Source organism: Falco biarmicus, chromosome 11 (genome assembly GCF_023638135.1).
Source record: "Falco biarmicus isolate bFalBia1 chromosome 11, bFalBia1.pri, whole genome shotgun sequence".
In the NCBI taxonomy this organism is placed as follows: domain Eukaryota; kingdom Metazoa; phylum Chordata; class Aves; order Falconiformes; family Falconidae; genus Falco; species Falco biarmicus.
The window spans coordinates 30,865,251-30,886,471 of NC_079298.1; the positions used below are offsets into that span (position 1 = coordinate 30,865,251).

At 55.0% G+C, this 21,221-nt stretch overlaps 1 protein-coding gene across 4 annotated transcripts in view; it reads right to left on the reverse strand.

Annotated features, from left to right (window-relative positions):
- The window catches only part of CACNA1E (calcium voltage-gated channel subunit alpha1 E), a 166,608-nt gene extending 148,478 nt beyond the window's left edge, over nt 1-18,130 (reverse strand). For 2 of the 4 annotated variants that reach the window (XM_056355654.1, XM_056355653.1), the window contains exon 1: nt 1,747-1,865. The gene's annotated coding sequence lies outside the window, so the exon portion shown is untranslated. Of the gene's footprint in view, nt 1-1,746; nt 1,868-17,746 lie in introns of those variants that run through there. The other 2 variants (XM_056355657.1, XM_056355656.1) reach the window with 2 other exon arrangements.
- Between the last annotated feature and the right edge of the window lie 3,091 nt (nt 18,131-21,221).

The following is a 21,221-nucleotide window of genomic DNA, read 5'->3' on the forward strand; positions in this document are numbered from 1 at the left end:
CCAGTCACCGAGTGCATAAGGCAAGCATCACAATCCTCACTGTCCCCCAAATTCATATAGCGTCAACCAGCACTCACAGAAGCCCTCAGCCAACCCTGCTGCTATTCTTGACTCAACATTGTATGTTCCCACCCTCGCTCATAAAACATTTACCTTCAGCAGATGAAGAGGGGTTCAGTATCTTCTTCAGCTGCAGTACGCAGCAAGTTTGTTGTAATCTGTTATGATTGTAATCTGGTTTATCTTTAGAAAGTCAACATTTAACAGTTCTGCCTTCTCTGAACCACGTTTGTAGGGTAGCAGAGGATGAACAGGGCTTTTGGGGGCTGGTGGCAGCACCCACCCATAGCAAGAGCAGGGCAGCAGATGCTGCAGGTTGGCCAGTCTGCCTTCATCCTCCCCATTTTCTGTAGCCTTGGCCTGAGCAGAAGGGGCAGTTATGCACAGTCTGATCCTCACCACCCCCAACTTCCAGACCCAGGAACCACATGAAGCTCAAAAGCCATAATATCTCTTGTCCCAAATACATCCACTCAAACACCCGAAGACCAGCCACCCCAGAAGTTTTCACAGGCTGTGCCTGATCCACTCAGTTGGGTTGTCCTGGAGCTTGGCAGCTCGAGCCCAATTCACCTGCTTTGATCAGGAGAGATGTAGCATGCAGCATCCTTTCCACCTGTTTTGATGTCCAGGAACACACCGGATTTTATTTTCCAAGCTTTTAACCAGGGGATTTACCCAAGAGACAACCAGCTCACCCAGCAGCTCTGGCCCCCATCACTGCCATGCATTTGAAGCCACGTGGCTGCAAAGTGACCTTAACACTGCGGTGGGGGTGACTACACCACATCACACCAAGTCCTGAGATGGCCCCACACTGCCAGCCTGTATATGAAGGCACCAAGAAAGCTGAAGACCCTCTGAGCAAAGCCCAGGGCAGGTGATGGCTCTCCCCAGGGCCGATCCTGCCCAGGGAGCATGGAGGCATGCACCGCACTGGGCAGCTGGCACACCCCAGGGCTGCTCAGGCTTTGAGGCACCATTCCAACACATGATAAACAATATTAGTGAAAAACTGCCTAAACAGATCCAAATAGGATCCTCCTGCCAGCAGGCAGGGAGGGCTTCTCGCTGCAGGAGGCATCCAGAGACACATTTGAGCAACAGGGAAATAGCTTATAGTACGGAATAGCTTTTTTTGTCGTCTCTCTCTCTTCCTGATGCTGCTCATCTCAATCCCAACCACCAAGCAGTCTCTCCTCTACACCAAATGGACCTTTTCTCCCTCCATTGCACTCCTGGTGGGACAGCCAGGACTTTAGTGGATGCACATTCACATACTACCTCTTAAAGAGGCATCTTGCAAAGTCTCCTCTATATCCCCACCCCTGCCCCAAGGGAAATTCATATTTTAGCCCCAAGGACCCCAACTTTAAGCAAACTTAAGACACAGGCTCCACAAACAGACAAGTCCTGCACACTGCCTCTGCCCCAGGCATGTGGCACTGCCTGGTGTTTTGCTGATTCACTGGATACCAAGCAAAAATGAATTCCAAAGCAAATATAAGGTTAAATGCAGTTTGTTATATTACACTATAATAAAGGAAAAACAGCATGCAATATGATAGAAGGAAACAGTACTAGTTATTATGCACACTATGATAAAAGAGAAACAGGAGCAAAGCATCAGATAATTGCTGCAAAGCGCTACAGAGACAAAGAAAAGGAGACATCACCATTTACTACCTTCACATCACCCAGGCCCGCCCTTCAGCTGGGAGCCCCGTTGCAGCCAGTGCCAGGAGCCTCTCTGTAACTGGGAAAATTTCCACATGGTGCATCCACCCATAGGTGAAGCTTCTGGCCCAGTCCCGGAGCTTGCCTGCCTTTATACTCTGTGAAAAGCAAAAATAGCTTACACACCTGGTGTATGTAAACTTTTAAGTTTAGGCTAAGTGGCAGCGTGCGCTCCCTCGTGATCCATAAGGTTCAAACACGCCAGGGACACTGGCCAGATGCCAGTGCCCAGTGGAGTTACTGTCATGACACAGCTGCACACAATATTTATTTTCTGGATGTTCCTGCCCATATCTTGCTTGTTCGGGGGCTCAGGACAACCACCCACCCATTAAAGCTGTCCGCGAGCTCCCTGAGCCCACTGCCCAAGTGAAACGACCCCTAACTAAAGACAAAGGCTTTTTCCTAAGCAGTAATCAATTTAATATTTTTTTCCCCACAGGCGGGGAGCAGGGTGCTGGAGCAGCAGGGGGGTTTGGGCACCCAGAAGACAGGGACGAGGGAGGGAGCGATGGGTGAGGATCCGCAGCAACCGAAGCCGGCAGCACTCCCAGAGCTGCCTGCAGAGCCACAAGCATTGTTCCCAGTGCATCCATCTAATTCCCAAGCACTCACCAAAACCAGCACACAGCCTAAACCACAGCAATTGTACGTTGCTCTTATCCTTCTGCTTGCAGGAACTATTTACAGTGGGTGCTAAAGCATTACGGAAGCGGCTGCCAGCTACTGTATTTATGAAAGCTGGGATCTCCGAGCCAGCTCTTATCAGGTTTAATACAGCTCTCCCCACGTGTCTGTCAGCAGAAATGAGATTTCAAGGGGGCTTTGAGGAACTTGCATCTCCAAACCATTCAGCTAAATCCAGGGAAAGCAGGTAACCCCTGAGAAAAAGCATCAGCCTGCAGCTGTAACAGCCCACAGAAGGGCACCACAGCTTTCCCCAGCTAGCGTGCCAGGCCAGGTCCCAAGCATTTCCCGGTGACCAGCAGGATGCTGGGATGTGCCATCAGGGCAGTCCAGGGGCAGCTGTGATTTCCTAGGCAGGGAGGAAAGCCTGCTGCTCCAGCCCCAGGCTGCCCCGGGTTGTGTATCAGCAGGGCACAAGATGAAAGCACATAACAAGGATCATTAATTAAGTAACATGGAAAAGTGCAAGAGCACATCACTCCCAGCTATGGACAGGCAGGGAGGGTAGGGCAACGGCCAGTCTCATGCATGGGCACCAAACTCCCCCCAGCAGGGCCAACACATACATGCTACTCTAGAACACGTCTGGAGTGATGAAGTCCAGATTTCAAGCTGTCTGTGCCTAGGAGGCATCTGTGGCACCAAGACTACACAAAGAACTAAGATTTGAAGAGGGCAGGGGAAATACAGAAGTGATGGGTGCCTACAGGTATCAGCTTTGAGCACAGCCTGTACCAGCTGCTGGAGAGCAGGAGTCGCTGCACTGTTTTTAATGTCTCGAAATTCAGACCTGGATTGAGCCATGGAACAAGGGGAAAAAAATTGGTCTGGAGAGCTGAGCCCAGCTGGGTGACTGTGTTCTCACCTCCCTTTCTGCTTTCATCAGCCACCTCGGTGGCAAGACCTGCTGGGCTCACCCCAACCCACCTCACCTGGGCAGGACTTCAGAAAGCTTCTCTGTTTCCCTTGGGTCTCACCTTAGAGATGCCCAGGGCTGCCTGCACCACCTCACATGGGAACAGCATTCCCATGAGTGACAAGGGCACATGGAGGGAGAAGCTGGTAGCCAAAGAAACAGCAGAAAACATCCATCAGATTCAGAGAGCTGTCACACACAAAAAAATAAAAAAACACCACAAACCAGAAGAGCCGATGGCTTTGCTCCGAGGAAGGCAGTGAGAAGCTTCAGCTTTCAAGCCCGGGATTTCAGCCAGTTTGCTTGGCTTCCCCTGTTTCTCCCCACACCTTCCCTTGCAGCTCGCGTTTGGGCAGTTTCAGCAAGGAGCTGAGGAAACTGTTGCTGGGAAACTGTTCCACAGCCCTGGCTAGACACACACCTACAAAGTCAGGGCTGACAACACCCAAGCAGCTCAGGCCGGCGTGAGCAAAGCCTCTTGGTGATCCCATCAGTCCCTCTAGTCAGACTGATATTCCACTTAATCCCAGCCCAGATATTTCCAAATTAGATCCTTATTTAGGATGGACTATGCAATGCTGATGCTAATCAGAACAGCGCATCCACCAAGCAAGCAAGATTTGATATCATGGTCCACTGGATCTCATTAAAGTTTATTCTGTGCCCACGCAGAAGCAGCCACTCAAAACATCCAGTGCTGGGTTGCATTTGCTCCCCCTTGGGCTGCAGGAAGCCTGGACCACCTTCTTCTCTGGCTGTTCTCCAGAGTGGAACGCGCTGCTCAGAACTAGATTCCTATCCTTGGGCACAGCAGGGCTCATTGCCACCAGTAACATCATTCTTCGTCATTCTACAGCCCAGAGACAAAACTGTTACCTTGCAAGTGCCCACATTTCTTCCACCTGCTCCTGGGAACGTGTTAGAGCCTGGAGCAAGTTCTGCTCTTCTGAGTGACAATGCATTACCTGGCTGCGTGGCAGCCCTCAGGGATTTTGCCCCAGCCTTGTAGAGGGACATACAGGAACCCAGGCTAAGCACAAAAGGAATATCTAGGAGGCAGTTACAAGCTCCTTTAAAAGAAAATACTGCTTCCTATAAATATATATAAAAAAAAACCATAACAAAAAACCTCTCCTTGCACTTTCTTGATGAATACACTATGCTGTACATGTTTTGCACAAGATTGATTTCAAAACTTCTATTTCATTATATGCACGCACACCCTTACTGTAAAACTGCCCGCTGAGCCCCACCAGCTCCAAAGCCTCACTCCATGTAAGGACACCCCCAGGGCTTCAGCCCCACTGCAGGGGGGTTCTGCTCCAGCACAACCCATCTCCAGCCTGCTGCCGCAGAGGGACATCACCGGCTGCCTGCAGGAGGCAAATGCCTTTCAGTTCTTGCCAGCTCTGCTCAGTGAGAAACTACTTCAGCAGACAATTAAATGAACCTTTGCCCAACAAGGCATCGCCTCGAGGGGGTTTTTTGGAGCTCCATCCCTTTCCCCCAGTGCCTGATACTGGGGTCACAAAGAGCACATCACTCATTTCTCTTGCTCTGAAGCCTGCCAGTGCATAGCTGGGGTGCAGCTGCCCTCCTGCTGCCCAGCAAGCTCCCAGCTAGCCAGCCTGAGGGCATCTCAGCTACAACTGCTAGAGCTCCAAACCACAAACCTTTGAGGTTTAGGGCAGCAGACAACCCAGGTGTTTGTCACGGGCCCAACATATGTGATGGAAAGAGCCGAGGATGGCCCCAAATGTAGCAGAAACGTCCAGGGACGGAGAACAATTTTATACCAGCGCAATTTGTATGATGTCCCCTGGGGAACCACCTCCCATCCTCACTGCCTGTCTCTTGAAAGAACTGAGGAAAGCCCCTACTCGGCCAGCAGAGCTGTTTCCCCACCCCATGACTTGGTTTCCCTGCAGATGAGGGACGCTCATCACTCTCCTTGCTGTGCCTCCCACTCCCGGCTAAGCACCAGCTGCACATGTGGGGTACTGATCTCAGCTGGGGCCTCTGAACGCTGCCGTGTAGCACAAATAAAAAGAGATAATAGGAACTGGAGGGTGAATTAAACATATGAATCACTTCCTCTCCTGGCTTTTCCTGCTCCTGTTGTTGTTCTTATCCCCCTTAGAAAAAGCCCAAAGAGAACATTCATTTCCTTTTCCTCTCCACTCTGCAATGAACACGGAGGGGGGTACTTTTTCTCTTCTCATTTTCAACTGGCAGCCAGAGCTGTGATGATGCTCCTGAGATCATTTCACCATCACACAGCAAAGCAAATCCCTCAGGTGGCTTTAGCAAGAGCCTGAGCCCCTCCAGCTCCCCAGCCCCAACCCAGCCCTCACCCTCCCTCTCCTGCTGCAGCTCTCTACATCCCTCTTATGTATGCCACATGCTATATGCCGCCTTCCAGCCCCATCTTCCTGGGGTGGGAGGGTGCATGGACATCCCAAGCACATCACAGCCCTCCCTGGATGAGGCTGGGCACAGCCACTCCAGCTGCCACAAGCCTCCAAGGGCACAAAGTAGCCCATTGCTTTGGGAAAAATGTTTTTCAAGCCCAAAAAGGCCATTTCCCCCCACCAGCTCACCCCCAGCCTGGCATCAGGGCATCACCAGCATGGCAAAGGGCAGCTTGTTTGCAGAGAGAGCTGTGGCTCTCCTGCCATCTCCTCCACCCTTGGAGCAATCCTGCCTGCAGGGTCTCCTGCCAGACCAGACTGTAATTATGACCAGCAGAGAGGATTAGCTCAGCTAGCCCCTGGGATGGGTGTGGGGGTGTGTGTGTCTCATCCTCCCAACCTGATGGCACGTGGCAGCATCACATTCCCCTTCCTCGCTCCCCTACATTTACCTCTGCTGCAATATTGACTGCTCCAGCATAGAGCTAAATAATCCCTGCAAGGAGATGCTGCCAGAGAAACAAGCCAAGTGGGACACCCCAAAGCAGCAGAAAGCCTGGCAGACAGACAGTGAAAGGACATCTTGCTACAGCTGAAAGGCAGATGGATGCAGCCATCAACACCCAAAATCCTATTAAAATCCTTTGCCCACAGACCAGGGATGTAGCACAGGGGGGAAAGGCTTTGGCACCAGCTTTTCCTCCTGCTTTGGGGCTCCTGGGCTGTCCCTCCTTGCTCTTGTGCCAAGGGAAAAGGCGCAGAGCAAGGCAGAGTTTGCAGAAGTCCTCAGCCAGGCTCTGGTGGCAACGTGAAGCATCAAGATTGCAAAGCCATTTTGGGTTATTAGGGACTAAAACCACTCCAAGGGTGCAGGAACCCAGGAGAGACAGACCCCTCCTCATCTTAATAGCAGCTATTGCCTTAGGTACCCCCAGGGCCACATTTGTTGCGTGCCTGGGGGTCTTTAATGCAAACCCAGGAAGACATTAAAGGTCTGTGATGGCAAATGAAGCTGCATTTCTCTGCCACAGCATCACTCAAGCAGCGAGCAGGGACAAGCCACCAGACAAACCCCCCCTCACACAGACTGTGCTGCCAGGGGAGGTCCAGCTCTGGGCTGTGCTTGCTCAGGTCCAGCATTTCAGGTCACTTCAATGCATCTGGGAGCACTCCAAAACGCAACTCAGAATTTCCATACCGAATAATCACCTTTTATTTGCCATCTGAGACAGCTGAACGTTGGAGTGCTGCTATTTTCTAATGGGAAAAAACTCTTTGGCCAGTTCAAGGAAGACTAAACTGACACAACCTGAATTTTCATCCACCTCCCCTAAATATGTGCTCCCCCAGTGCTTCCCATGCCTCAGGTGCTAAACGAGATCGTTTCTTCCCTGATCCATAGACAGCTACACCAAAAAAAAAAACAAACATAAAAAAACCCCACCAACTTCTCAGTTACAAAGGGGGTTCACACCACAGCACCAGAAGGTCATGTCATAGCAGGCATCACCTCTATCTTTAAGAAGGGTCCAAGTAACCACAGAACAGACAGTTTTATTACAGCAACAAAACCAGATTTAATCTGAAAATATATATATATATATAAATAGGATTTTACAAGTCCTTAGGAGAACCCTCAAGACATATACCAGAAGGCCTCCTGCACTGGAAGCGTTTCCCCAAGCTGCAGGTAATTTACAGCAAGCATTCCAAGCAAGAGACAGGACATTGCAATTTATCTGAATTTGTCAAATGCTTCAGCCCAGAACTCCCTTAACAAGAGGTTAAGAAAATCAGCAGCCTCCCAAGCCATAAACTGAATTCATCCAGCAGAAACCAATGAAGACACCCAGTACAAAATCAGAGTAAGTGACAACCAGCACACCCAAAATTCAGCACTAGGGCCCAGCCCAAGCACCTGGTGGCGTTAAAAGCCCAGAGCTACTGTTGTACAGGGACCAGAGGGACAGCTGTGGCTGGCACCACAGAGCTCACACCAGGTACGCGAGCAGCATAAGGGCAGGTGACTTGTTGACAGAGCGCCAAAATCCTTTGGCCGAGGCAGTAACAGATCCACACACACACATTGCTGGGCACTACATGTATTGCAGCTGCTTGGAAAGGATGGAGGAGGCCTCAGCATCATCACCGGAAGCATCGCAGAGGTCCCCAGGGCAGCATCGCAGCAAAAACACAGCACCGGGCCCTGCAAACCGCTGGCTGGGAGCTGCCGTGGTGGGATCAGCTCCAGCAGGACTCAGCTGGTGCTTGCAGAAGACTCGGCTTTAGGTAGCACTGTCACACCACTCAGCCCGGCTCCGTGGGGGACAGGGAAGAGCAGACCAGGGCATCAGGCCAGCAGGTGACTGCAGAGCTCCCTGCCACGGTGAGACTGAAAAGAGGAGGGACTCAGGCATGAGCAAAACTGGGATGAGAGGTAGGGAGCTCAGAGTGGTTCCGCTGTCTCCACTGCGACAAAAGCCAATGAAAACAACAGTCCTGAACTCATACCAAAGCACAATGAGTTTAGAACAATAGACAGATCTTCTCTTTTGCTTTTTTACATACAATATGTAATTAACCTGTGGGATTCATCGCCACACAGCTAATTGAACAAAAGGACTCAAGGGAGCTGCAAACAAAGCAGCATTGACATGTGCAGTGAAGAGCATCCATGCTGGCTGGAGGGAGGGGGGCGCGGCATAAAAAAACCATCCCCCAAGGTAGTCATCCCTTGTGGCTTTCCACAGGGATGTCCACCAGGCAGCTGCTGTCCAGGGACTTGGGCATCCTCACCAAGGGCATGGACTGGCTGCCGTTTTGTCAGAACAGAGGGAAACCAAGGAGACGTGGCAACCCTTCTGTGCTCCAACAGCTGCAGCTGGTGTCACGAGCCACCCCGAGAACAGGGCTGTGAGCAGGCATGGCCCAGGTGCACACAACGACAAGCCTTGGAGCAGGGTCCTTCCCAGCCAGGGAAGGTCACAATGTCCACTTACAGCACATGGACCACTCTGGGACAAGGAAAGCCCAAACCCTGCTCTTTATTTCCACCTTTCTTTATATTTACACTCATTTTGAGGCTGTTCCCACCATTCTGCAGTGCAAATAGACCCTATCATACCTGCAAGCAGGAGCTCTGCACCCTGAAGGAGCCCAGTGCTTCCCAGGTAAGCAGCCAGCTCTCAGTGCACAGTGTTTCCAGTCTGACACCAGCGTTCCCAGTGTGGACATAGGCAACTTCCCTCGCTGCCAGAGACCATGCCTAGCACAGGGCTGCTCTCCTGTGGGTGGGTGGGCTGGGATGCCACCCTGGCATGTGCTTGGGGCAGGATGCCTGAATATCCATGTGTCAAAAAAGCGACATCAGAAAAAAAGTACCTAAAATTGCTCTCAAGGACCAATCTTGTTCCTGCTCCAGCAGCCTTCTGCTCACTTACAGCTTGGGAGCACAGAGGGAGGGAGGAAAATTGCTAAATGCAGCCTTTTTTCGCAGGGCTTGGGTAAGGAGAGGGGGTTGCCTTTCCTGGCTAAAACCTGCTGCTGTTGGCAAACATACCCAGCCACACGGGCATCTCAGAGGACAAACAGCAGGAGCTTGAGAGCAGAGATTTATTGCCGTGTCCTCTTCCCTCAAACCCACATTTCAGAGTCAATGGATCTGCTCAGCATCTCTCAGCCACCCCTTTTTTGCAGGGAGATCATCAGGCAAACCCCAAACCTGCCACTACTCAGCGTTCCAGGAGCTCCACGAGCAGCCTGTCCCAGCTCAGACCCCGAGCACTGCCAGGGAGGAGGAAAGCAGACCTTCACAGGTATTTTTTTGAGGGACGCCCCAAGTTCACCATGCAAGGCAGCGCATCATCCCCAGCAGCCGGGAAAAATGACTGCTCAAACCCACTGCAGCTGCTGCCAGCCACAAGAATTGCTCAGGAGGAAAACCAGGTGGGCTAGTGACCCACTGCCTCCCAGAGCCCATCGCTCTCTGCATCCCATCCCCTGTGCTTCAGAAAGGCATAAGCCTCCTCTAATATGCCTAATCACATGCTGTGTCGTCAGCAGGAGCTTTTAACCTGCATCTAGCTAATGAAAATGAGTTGCTTCTTACTTGCAGAATCAGCAAGCTAGTCCCCAGCCGCCTCAGCCTGATGCCATCGCCTCTGATGCTCCCCAGCCCCCCACCAGCCCCCAGCTCTCAGAGCCTGCAAACACTGTGGCAGAGCACGAAGACAAGCTCCCGTCAAGCCCCAAAATCAGTGCCAGCAATGTGGGGAGAGAGCAGGAGGCCTGGCATCCTCAGGACAGCTGGGCTGTGCAGACCAAATTAACCCACCACAGCCAGCATGCTTAGAGAAGTGGGCAAGAACAGGGCAAGCACACACCGATGCTTCCCAAAAATGCTCTCCCAGGTTCAGCAGGGGGTCATTTTTATTTAATAGCCCTCCGTGGTCTTTTCTTTCCAGACTTTTTCACCAATCTTGAGCTCAGATTTTTTTATTATTTTTTTTTTTGAGCATTCATAGCATCCCTGCAGCAAGGAGTCCCCCTGCTTACCACCACCCCACACAGCTTGTGTGCCTGGACCCTACCACTCCAAGCTGAAGCCCCTTGGATATCACATCAGAGTCCAAAACTAAGTAATTCCCACACACCCTCTCTGGGTCACTGGTGATTTTATAGCAAAGCAACCTCATTCATACCCCCATGCCCCAGATATCCTCTTCTTCCACTCCAGAAGGTACCCAGCAGGTAAGCTGGTAACAGCAGGAATTTTCAGCAGCATGGCCCAGGGAGGAGAAGACATGTCCCTAGCCTCCTCTGCCTGCCAACAAGGTGGGGCATACAGCACTCCTGACCCTCCTCCAAGAGGGTAACTGAGCTCAGCAGCTTTTTCCAGATGGCAGGGCAGCTAGCAATGCTAACAACCATCTCCCAGCTGCCTGGTGGCCCCAGATCCCTGACCTAGATGCCTCAGGCTGTTCCTTGAGACACCGAGTCCCCTAGAGCAAAGCTGTCCCCAGGGAGCTGCAAAGCAGAACAAGAGCAGCGAGGAGCCAGGAGTGACAGCAGCTGGAAGAGGCTGTTTTACAGCTCAAGCAAGACAACAAGAAAAATCATTAATTTCAGTCAACTCATTCTACACCCATGAGGTTTTTATTGTATTACTTTGGAGATGGCATCGATCAAAGGAGATCTCACTAAAAATTAAAATGAATGCTGCATCTGGGCACTCACAGAGGGGGAAGCTGGGGAGGGGAAGGAGAGTGCTGGGGTCTGGCAGGGGAAAGGAGCAAGGACACCCTGAAGCAACCAGACTCCTGGATTGCAAAGAGCCAGGTCTGAGAGCACAGTGCCAGAAGGTGATGCTGGGTACGTTTATTGCAGGCAAGAAGCCAAGTAGCTGCTGCTGGTGGGACATCCCATATGGCCGCAGGCAGGAAAGCAGCACAAGGGTGCTCAGGCACAGCAGGAGGAGAAGGGACATCAGGCATGATCAATCAGCCATAGGGTCCTGACCTGAGGTCCTCATGGAGCAGCCTTGCACTGGTCCATCACAAGTGCCTGGCTACAGACCATTCTTAGTTTAAAAAAAAGGCTGAGGAGAAGATGCCAAACAGCAAACACATGCACCAGTGCTGGCAGAGCCGAGCCTGCATGGAAGCTAACGGAGGAGTGCACCTGGTCCTCCCTGGAGCTCAGCAGAAAGGGCCAACAACACGACCAAGGGTAGAGACACCCACCCAACAGCACTGAGACCCAACAACTCACCGCATAAATCCTACACAGTGCAAGTCCACCCCGAGAACCTCCCCCCGAGCGGAAAGAGTCCCACAGATGCCCCCTCCCCCCAGGCCCTGCTGCATGGCTAGGGGCAGCTCAGAGGGGGGGCTTAGGCCAAGCTGTGGGAGGTGAAGTTGAGCAGAAGTCAAGGACTCTTTCACCCCAAGTGGCCATGTGGGTGACCAGGCTCAGCACTGCAAGGAAAGCCTCGAGGAAATGAGTTCAGCTGTTAAGAAATAATTAGGACGCCAAAAAAGCTTGTGCAACAGACCAAAAATCCTTTAAGAGGGACTGGGGCCAGTAAGCATCCCTGGGTGACGGCCAGCACCGCCTGCCCAGGGATGCCCAGCTCTCCAGGCTCCTCTGGAGCAGCTCGCCATGGGCAGGAGCCCCATCTGCCGGCTTGGCCATGGAGGATACACAAGCCAGCTCCGCAGGGTGAGGGAACATCGCCAGGCACACAGCACCCAGGGGCCAGCACTGCTGCGGGACCCCGGCTCTGAGCAAAAATGCCTGCGCTGGGTACAGGGGAGCTCCACAGGGGATGAGCCCATAGACGGGCCCTGCTCCCCTCCAGAGCCCACCAGAATCCAGCCTCACCAGGCCACCGACGTCTTACCCACCCACAAAATTTGCCTGCTTTTGATCACCGCTGCAGCAAAACTGTGGATTGCTTTGCTCTGCACACAAATGCATCCAATCTTCACCCAGATGCACCAGTGATTTTTTACCCATCACCGCCAACCGGGTACAAGTCAGCCTCCAGAGACCAAGGACAAGCCCCTGCTGATGCCCTGCTCAAGGCCAAGGCACAGTGAAGCACCAGCAGAGAAGGTAGGCTGGAGAAACCAAGAAACCGGTGTCAGCTGAACAGAAACACTAAATATTTACACAGCCTGCCATCAGCCCCCAGGCACAGAGGTAGCAACTATGCAATTTAAATGCAACCAGCATAACAATTTTTTGTGTAACTAGAAGTACAAGAAAATTACTTAAACATACCCAACATGGGGAATTAAACTCAGCCAGGACAAAGGGACTCGAGCGTTTGGGCAGTACAAAGAAAAAGCCCAGCTCCTGAGCATTCAATGGGATTTAGTAACCACGAGGTATCGATGCCCCCAAAGAGCACCCCCTCACCTGCCACCATAATAGAGCCAGGACTGGGGTGGGAGGGCACCCAGCTGCTGCCAGCAGCACCAGAGGGGTTCCTGGGTGACAAATACCCCCCTCACTTGGGGCAGGGGCTGCTGTGGCAGAGGGAGGCTTTTGATGGCAGGAGAATGCAATTACTGGGACTAGAATTAAACCAGGACTTGGGGACTCACAAAGGAGTGGTATGTGCAAGGTGACCATTAAATGGTGCCTCAAAATAAAATGCAAATAATCCCTTAGAGGTACTTGTTTGCTGTTCCAGGCACTGAAATGCTATATATAGCCAGGCAAAGGATGCTGCTCTACCATCAGTGCCACACACACGCTACACAGCAACTGCAGGACCACAGCACATGGGAAAGACCCCCAGGGCTCAGCACAGAACCCACCAACCCATACCCCTAAACTCTGCAGGATCAAACCTTACCTCAATGCCTCATCCTTGGCTGTAAGCAGGGCAGTAGATGCTGTTTCAGTCTGACCACGTTCCCTGCCTCCCAGCACCAGGCAGGGCCAAGGGGGACCCTCAGATGAGCAGGACAGCCCAGCATCCCCCCAGACAACCCAGCAAGGAGCCAAGCCCCCTAGGCTGAGCTTGAATATAGTATAGGGGGTGGGTGGAAAGCCCAGGTGAAACCATTTAGGACCCTGCCATCAGCCAGCCAGCTTTGCAGGTGAAGCACTGGTTTGTCTCTGCTGGATTTGAAGAGCCAAACAGGTTATATGCGTGGGGGAAAAGAGCTTCCTTACAGCAGGTGACCCAGGCTGGGGGAAGGAGCCAAGGCGCTGAGGGGTATGGCATTGCTGGCGTGGGCAGCCCAGGGGACAAATGCCACTAGTAATTGTGAAGCTTCCAGGTGAACTGAGGTACACTGCAGTAAGTGAGGTGTCACCTTGGGATAGGGACGGCTCAGGGGACAGGGCAGGGGCCCTGCCAGGGCATGCAGGGTACCACAGAGCCACTCACCACCCCTGTCCCTGCACTGTGGCCACCCTCTTAAGGAGCCCTGCACCTCCAGAAGGAATGTAGTTGCCAACGGCGTTCCTGCCTGTAGGAAGGCAGAGGAGGTTGCTGCAAGGCAGGGACTCATCCTGCTGTCTTCCTCTCTTCCAGCAAGCATGTCTGCCCCAGCAAGGTTAGAGTTTTGCTTGGGTTTATGCAGTACCTTTGCTTGGGTTCGTCTCTGAGCCTCTGTTACATCAGGCCACCCCACGACCAGGCAGTCTCTACTGCTGTCCTGTCCCCTCTCAAAAGGGGAGCTGTGACCAAAGCACCTGCTAAAAGCCAGCCTGCAGAGGTTGACACCATCCGCTGTCGGTCCCAGGAAACTACCCGTGCTAAGACTGTGGCAACGTTCGTGGGGTTTGGAGCAGACCCAGGCAGCGCCAGCCCCGGAGCGAGCACACACTGTCCCACCACAGCACCCCAGGGTCACAGAGCCCAGTAACAGATGCTACAGACTGAAGATGTCTTGCGGCGTCCTTAAAAGCAGTGGCCCATATGGAAAGCCAACGTCACCACCATTCCCATCGTCTCAGGCACACATTGAAGGACAGGGCCACCCCGCCGGCTGCCAAGCATCGCCAAACAGAGCCAGGAGAGCAGGTTCAGCAGCTCCCTTGAAAAACCTGAGAACTGAAACACAGACATGCAAAGCTGACGTGCAGACAGGCGCTTCAGGGGTGCAGTGGTACATCCAGGTCTGTCCCAGGCTCTCTCAGGCTGGGGCCATGGGACAGCCCTGCTAACCACTGCTGGTGGGACCCCAGGGGACGGTGTCCCGGAGAGAGGGTTGCGTCTCCCTGGGAAGAAGCAGCACATGGCAGCAGCCGGCTTTTCTCTGGCAAGCTACTGCCGACCTCCACGAGAGGGCTTTGCTGTACAAGGAAACGAAGTAAGAGCTCCATTTACAACCTGCTTCCAGTTCCGTCTGGTGTTTTCCCCAATCTTCTCACCAAGGGCTTAGCAAGGCAGCAGCCGGACACAGTCACCAAGGGTTACACTCCAAGGTAATATTCCTATGTTAGTGACAGCATTGGAAATATCTTCCTAAAGCTGGCCATGGCTGGGGTAGGGGCTGAGCGCAGCTTTCCTGGGGGACTCTGGCACCAAACCTGGCCCCAAAGCACAGATGCAGCCTTTGGCACTAACACACCTGTGAGACAAGCTGCTGGTCACCGTGTTTCAGGAGGCACAGGGCTGTCACCCACAATCCCTCCCACCAGAGCCGAGGGCTTTGAAGCACAATCTGATGATGGACGGGCAGTGCTGTGGTTCCCACATGGGCATCCCTGGAGATAAGTGCCTGTTGGGCTGCCACCGTGGGAACTCACAGGGCAGAGGAGGAGCAGGAGAGAGGAGGATGAATCTTCTGCTCTGGCACAACCAAAACGACTTCACCCTGATTTCCATGCGCGCTTGCGCTGGTCTTAAGCAGGAGACATGAATCATAGTATAGGTTGCAGGCCACCAGCTCCAGTAAACGACAGCAGCTCGCTGCACCTCACCTGCCCACCCTGCGTGAGTCCTCTCACCAGCCCTCACAGACACAAAAAACCCTTTATCCGAACAGAAGCATTGATGCGGCTGGTTTTGGGTAGCACCACCTTAACTGGAGACCTCCCAGGAGCAGGTCCCCAAAACAGTGGGGTTTGGGGTAGAGCAGCCCCTTAATCTCATGGGGTTTGAGTCCTGCGAGGGCAAGCCTGATGCGTCCCTCACCAGGCAATCTCCAGGCTTGCCGGAGAGCCGGAGTGGCACGCTATCTCTCAAGGTCACTTCCAGCTTCCTATGCTGCTGATCTAACAAGAAGCGACGCACAGCCGGGCAGGCAGGTTGCTGCAGGGAGGACACGGCGGCTGCTTTTGTGCGCTGGCTGCTTCCCCCCCGGGCTGCGCTCCGAAAAGAGCACCGGAGCGAGCCACGGCCGAGCACACAGCCACCTCCCCACCTCCTCCCGGCACTCCGGACCTTCTCCCCACCCAGAAAGCTCTGCAAGGACAGGACACGGCCAGCTCTGCCTGGCTGTGGCACCAGGACCTCCGCAGCTCCAGAGACAGGGGTATCATGCTGCTATGGGCACAAAACGGTGCCAGCTCCCAGCTCAGGTCCCCCAGGGAGTCAAGCTGCCCTGCCACTAGCTTCCCAGCTGGTGGTGGTGGCATGGGGGGACCCAAACCTCTCCGTCACCTGACACCTCGTCACCACCGGCAGCATGTGCCTGTTCTGCAGGATGGACTGCGCTGATATTTGCTGGTCCTCTGCTGGCAGCCCACACGGTGCCCCTCGCCAATGCCATCCAGAAGGGGACCGCTGTGTCCCAACGGGGTGTGGGAAAGCACAGTGTCCCCACCCAGCCAGTGTGGCTGGAGGGTCCCAGGCACTGGGACAGCACTGGGTTGTGCCATGGAATCTCCAGTGCTCTCCAAGTCTGTGCCAGGAAAAGCCAGGAGGTACCTTGAGAACAGTAAGTTTTCCCCCCTTTTTTTTTCTGCCAGCCTGTGAAGGTGACATTTCTCCAGCACACATCCTCCACTGCTGGGACTGCCGACTGCGAGCCAGGAGGGAAGGAGCGGGCTGTGACTGGGGGTGTGAGGCACTGGGGTGACCTGGGACAGAGCTGACCTCGCCACCACAGCAGGGTTGGGATCAAAGCCCAGCTCCGTGCTCAGCTCACCAGGAGGGCTGTGGGGACACAAGAAGTGGCTCCTTCCTCCTGCCACTTGTCAGCCTGTTTATTTTTAACAGCCCTCCCTCCTGCTCAGATATGACCCCCCCAGGAAAGTGTGTCCTGGTGCTCTCCAAACACCCGTCAGCCCCATGCCACCACGGCCAGTCCCTCCCCGCCTGGCCACTGACCAGGGACATCACGTCACACTCTCCTGAGCTGAAGGCAAACACTCACTCAGTTGCCCTTTCCAGGGAGGGAATTTTGGTGAGCCCAGCATGCAAGGCACTGCCCGGGCCAAAGGGGGACAAGGTCGAGTGGGAGGAGTGCGTGGTCCTGGCCACCTCCTTGCAAATTGGCTCTAACACAAAATGCATCAATTCTCCCTGGAAAACCTCAGCAAGGATAAGGCAGGGAGAGATACATGCTGCAACAGGCTCACCAGTGCTACCCTTTAAAAACAGAGCCATGCTCCAAGAAAGGATGGCAGAACGATTCCATGAAGATCCAGTGAGGCTTTTACGCAACTCCCTTCTGCCGGTGTTTACATCCCTCTGACATTTGCTTTCCATTAATACAGATGCCACAGGGCAGAGCCACAGCAATTAAGCAAATGGCACGGGCTGTTTGATGGGTGCTGCCACCAGCCCTCACCAGTGCCAGCACTGGGACTGGGAGCACAGCCCCGCCAGCCCTGCACAGGGCAAACCCCAGCTTGAAAACACCAGCCAGCATTTTGCAACTCTCCCCGGCTGGCTCCACAGCACCACCGAGGAGGGAAGAAAAGCCACAGGTTCCCTCCCCTGTCCATCCTTCCGTCCCTCCTGCCTTTCCACGGGAGCTGTGCCTTCCTCCGGATGCAGATGCGACCCCCCCCAGCCCCTCCGCCATGCCAAGGGCCCAGGGGCTCAGATGTTCCCTGGCCACAGCCAGCTGCCCGAGCCAGCTCTGCCCTCCCCAGGGGCTGCTGATGCACTCAGCCCCGGATCGGGGGTGAGATTGGGGTCTGGGGGTTTTACTCTCACCCCAGAAAGCTGAGGGTGGCCCATTGCCCCTCACATGTCCCCCATCACCACAGGACTGTGGCTGCTTGCTGATACTGCACGCCAGCTACCGTAAAATGCTGCTCTGGGCCAATGCCATGTGAAAAAAACCCACATAATTCCTCCCATCTTGAAAAGTAGCAGCCCATTGCCATGGAGACATAACACCTGCCTCCTGCCCTGGCTCCTGGCTTGCCACTTCCATTGCACCATGGGCCCACCAGCCCCGGCACACCACAGCATGGAGGGACCTGGGATGAAGGATGGCACGTGCTGGCAACCACCTACCTGTGCTGCTTGGTGCCTGGATTTGTGAGATTAAACGCGGGGAACTGAACGGGATGCGGCCAGCAGGGATTTCTTTGGCTCCTGCTGTGGAAACAGCCGCTTCTTCCTCTTCTTTTCTAGTGATGCTCCAGCCATGCTCTGGCTGGGACCCCAGCTCTGTGAGGGATGGCACAGGGAGAGTCACTGCTGCCCGCGTCCTTCTGTTTGGTCCCAGAGGGGAGCAGGGCACCACGGCATGCCAAACCCCCAGCCCAGGGGCGAGGGGACCCCCACAGACCAAACCCAGTGCGGTATTGGTACTCCCCCCCCCCCGCACCCCACTCTGGACATGCTCCCTCCTTCCTGCCCTTGCTCCCCTTTCCTGCCTTTCCCAGCCCACCCTCCAGATTTCCGAGTGAACCGTGTCCTTCCTGCCCTTCACAGCAGGGCCAGCGTGTCCCATCCGCCCCACCAGCCACCTACTTCCCCATTTCCCTCCCTGTTCCCCTTTCCCCACAGATGCCCTCCCTGCCTCACGCCTCCAGCTTCCCCTCCTGCTCCGCCTGACCCGGGGCCACAGGGTTTTGCTGGCGGATTGAACCCCGGGGCTTGCCAAAGCAAACAGTGGCAGGAGGAGGAGGAGGGTGGTTGAAGCCGGAGCAGGCAAAGGGCAGAGTCCACCGGCAGACCCTGGAGCTCGGCAGGCGGCGGGTGTCGAGGCGATGCCTTGGCTGAGCAGAGCCCGGGGAGGCTGAGCAGCATGCGGGGGGGGCGAGCACCCTTCGTGGGTTTCACCATGTGGGCCTGAGCTTCATGGGGTGCTGGAAGCCAAGGGAAGGCAGATCCGGGGCTCAAGCCTCCTGCAAGCAATTTATAGTGAGGTCTTTTCCTCCCGCCCTGCTGGCTGCCAGGAAAAGCAGCAGGAAAATATTTCCCTGGGAATTGTTTTTGTTCCTTCCTCTGTGTCTGTACGCATGAAGCTCTCCTCCGCCTTGGACATGCCTCAACCTGTCCCGAGGCTCAGATTAATCCCCTGCACCACCAGGGACAACAGCTGAGGTCAGATGCTGTCAGTGGAGGCGAGGAGGAGGAGGAGGAGGAGGAGGAGGAGGAGGAGGAGGAGACGACCTTCCCCCTAGGAAACCACACATGTTCCCAACCAGAGCAGCAAGCGTGAAAAACAGGCAGCCCTGCCTGTTCCTCCCGGGCAGGAGGTCACCCTGCACCACGGCGGCACATTGGAGCATCCCGCACAGGAGGGAACATGGCACACCGGAGCATCCCACACGGGAGGGAGCACAGCACACCAGAGCATCCTGCACGGGAGGGAGCACATGCTGCTGGCAGTGCCAGAGGAACACGGCAGAACCTAAAGCCTGGCTTAAGGGAAAGGCTGGGCTGAGCCAGGGTAGCTGCAGGCAGCAAATGCATCCACAGCCAGGCAGGTCACAGCCTGGCAGTGCCTCCAGCCACGCAGGTGCCCAAAAACATGTCAGTGGCACCTGGTACCTCCACTTCTCCACAAGCCTGGGAAAGGCCTGGCTGGCTTCCTCGGCTGCAGCTGCAGGAAAGGGAAAAAAGATGAACCGTCTCCCTTGGCTGCACCGGAGAAGCAAGCCCTGCAGGCTGGACCGGGCCAAAAGGTCTCGGCACCCCGCTGTCCATCAGGCAGGGAAGCCGGGATGGAGGGATGGTGGGGAAATCAGGATGGAAGGAGAGCACACCCACCACAAAGCCAGGACTTTGGCATGCAAAGTGTTCAATGGCACCTCAGAGCAACCAGGACAAGCTCAGGAGAGCTCAGCTCCACTAAATGATGCTCTACAGCCCCTGCCCAGGCAGTTTACCTTCCTCCCATCCTGTTTTCCCCTCTGCCTCGCGTGAGTGCTTGGGAAATACATGATGACTGTTCGCCTGCAGCTCTAAGCCCTTCCCTCCCCCTCTCCCCAAGCTCCATCACCAATAAATCACCCCGCTGGGAGAGAGGGCCAGAGGAAACCAGAGGCACAAAACCTCAAACAGAACCTTTTTCCCCCCTGCTCTCCCAAGCAGCTCTGCATTTCATTACTGCGGCCAGGCCAGCCCTCGACCAGCTGGGGAGGAGGAGGGGAGGGGGGGCCCTGCAGGGTTTGCATGTCGGCAGCAGAAATCACAACCAGAAGACCAGGAGAATGCAGTTGTTTGTGTTTGTCATCACGTTCCGGTGCTTGCCTGGCCCTGACCCTGCCTCTGGGACCTGTGCTGGCCCGGAATAGCTCTCCTCGGTTGGGCTTCCCCTATGCCAAGGCAGCTCCAGGGCACCGTCCAGTCAGCTTGTCCCCCCTGCCAGCCATCCCCTTTCAGTGCCAACCCCTCTCCCAGCCCTGCCCCAGCCTCACAAAGGCGCTTGGATGCTCCTTGGAAGAAGCCCCAGGGTTTTCTGCAACCCTCGCCAGCGGGCTCAGCCCTGCCAGCAAGCATCGCAGCCTTCCTTCTCCCCCTGGGCTGGAAGCCCCCTGCCCAGGCAAACACCGAGCCCAGCCCAGCCCGGGGAGAGTCAGCGAGGATGAGCCCCCGCTTCCCTGCAAGCATTCCCTAGCCTGCTGGGGACCCGGGAAGGGGCTCCCGCTGCCCACCCTAAATATATACTGGCAGAGCCTCGCTGGCAAGCACAGTACATTGGAGACAGATGCAAGCCCTGCAGCGGTGAGGGCTGGCGGGGGCGGGGGGGATCCAGACATGCCTCTTAATCAGCCTTTTTGAGCCATCATTTAAGCAAGAAGTACTGTGCCATAGCGCTTCTGCACCCCTCCTTCCCGCAAAACCCCTGCCCTGGGGTTTAGCCTTGGCAAAGCATCCCCCCAGGGCTGCGCGGTGCCCCCCAGCCCCCCGGGCGGGCAGAGGCCCCAGCAGGCACAGCCCCATGGCGCTGGGCTGCCTCCCTCCTCCCTCCCAGCAGCTCGCCAGATTCCTGAGCGCTGACACAGGATGCTGCAGCAATGAGTGTGCAGTGCCTTCCTCCCCTGCCCCAGGAGAGGAGGGATGGGCCGGTAATGCCGGGTCGCATCAGGCCAGGAGGGAGCAGGAGCATCCAGAGTGAAATCCGGAGCCTCCTGCGAGCCCCAGCCCCTGGCTACCCATTGCCCCCCAGCCCCACGGGCCTCCGCCGGCCTCAGCTGGTGCCTGTCCCAAGCCAGATGTCCATCCCTACCTTTAAAGGCTGAGATGATTCAGGCCATGAACACTCCCTTATTGGCAAGGCCCGGTTTGAAATCATTCCCTCTCTCCAAAAGGTATCCCTGATGAGAGCCGCAGATCATCTGCCCAGAGTTGCAACTGGCGATTGCTCCTTGCCAACTACAGCAGGAGCAAAGTGAAAGCCAGCTGCTTGCCCTCCTCCCCAGCATCCCTGCTGCCACGCTCCTGGCTCCCTCTGCCCCTCCGCCAGCATCTACCCCACCCTCCGGCTGCGCTAAGGGATTCTCCCACCACCTCTCCCAGGGAATCTCGTCTGAGC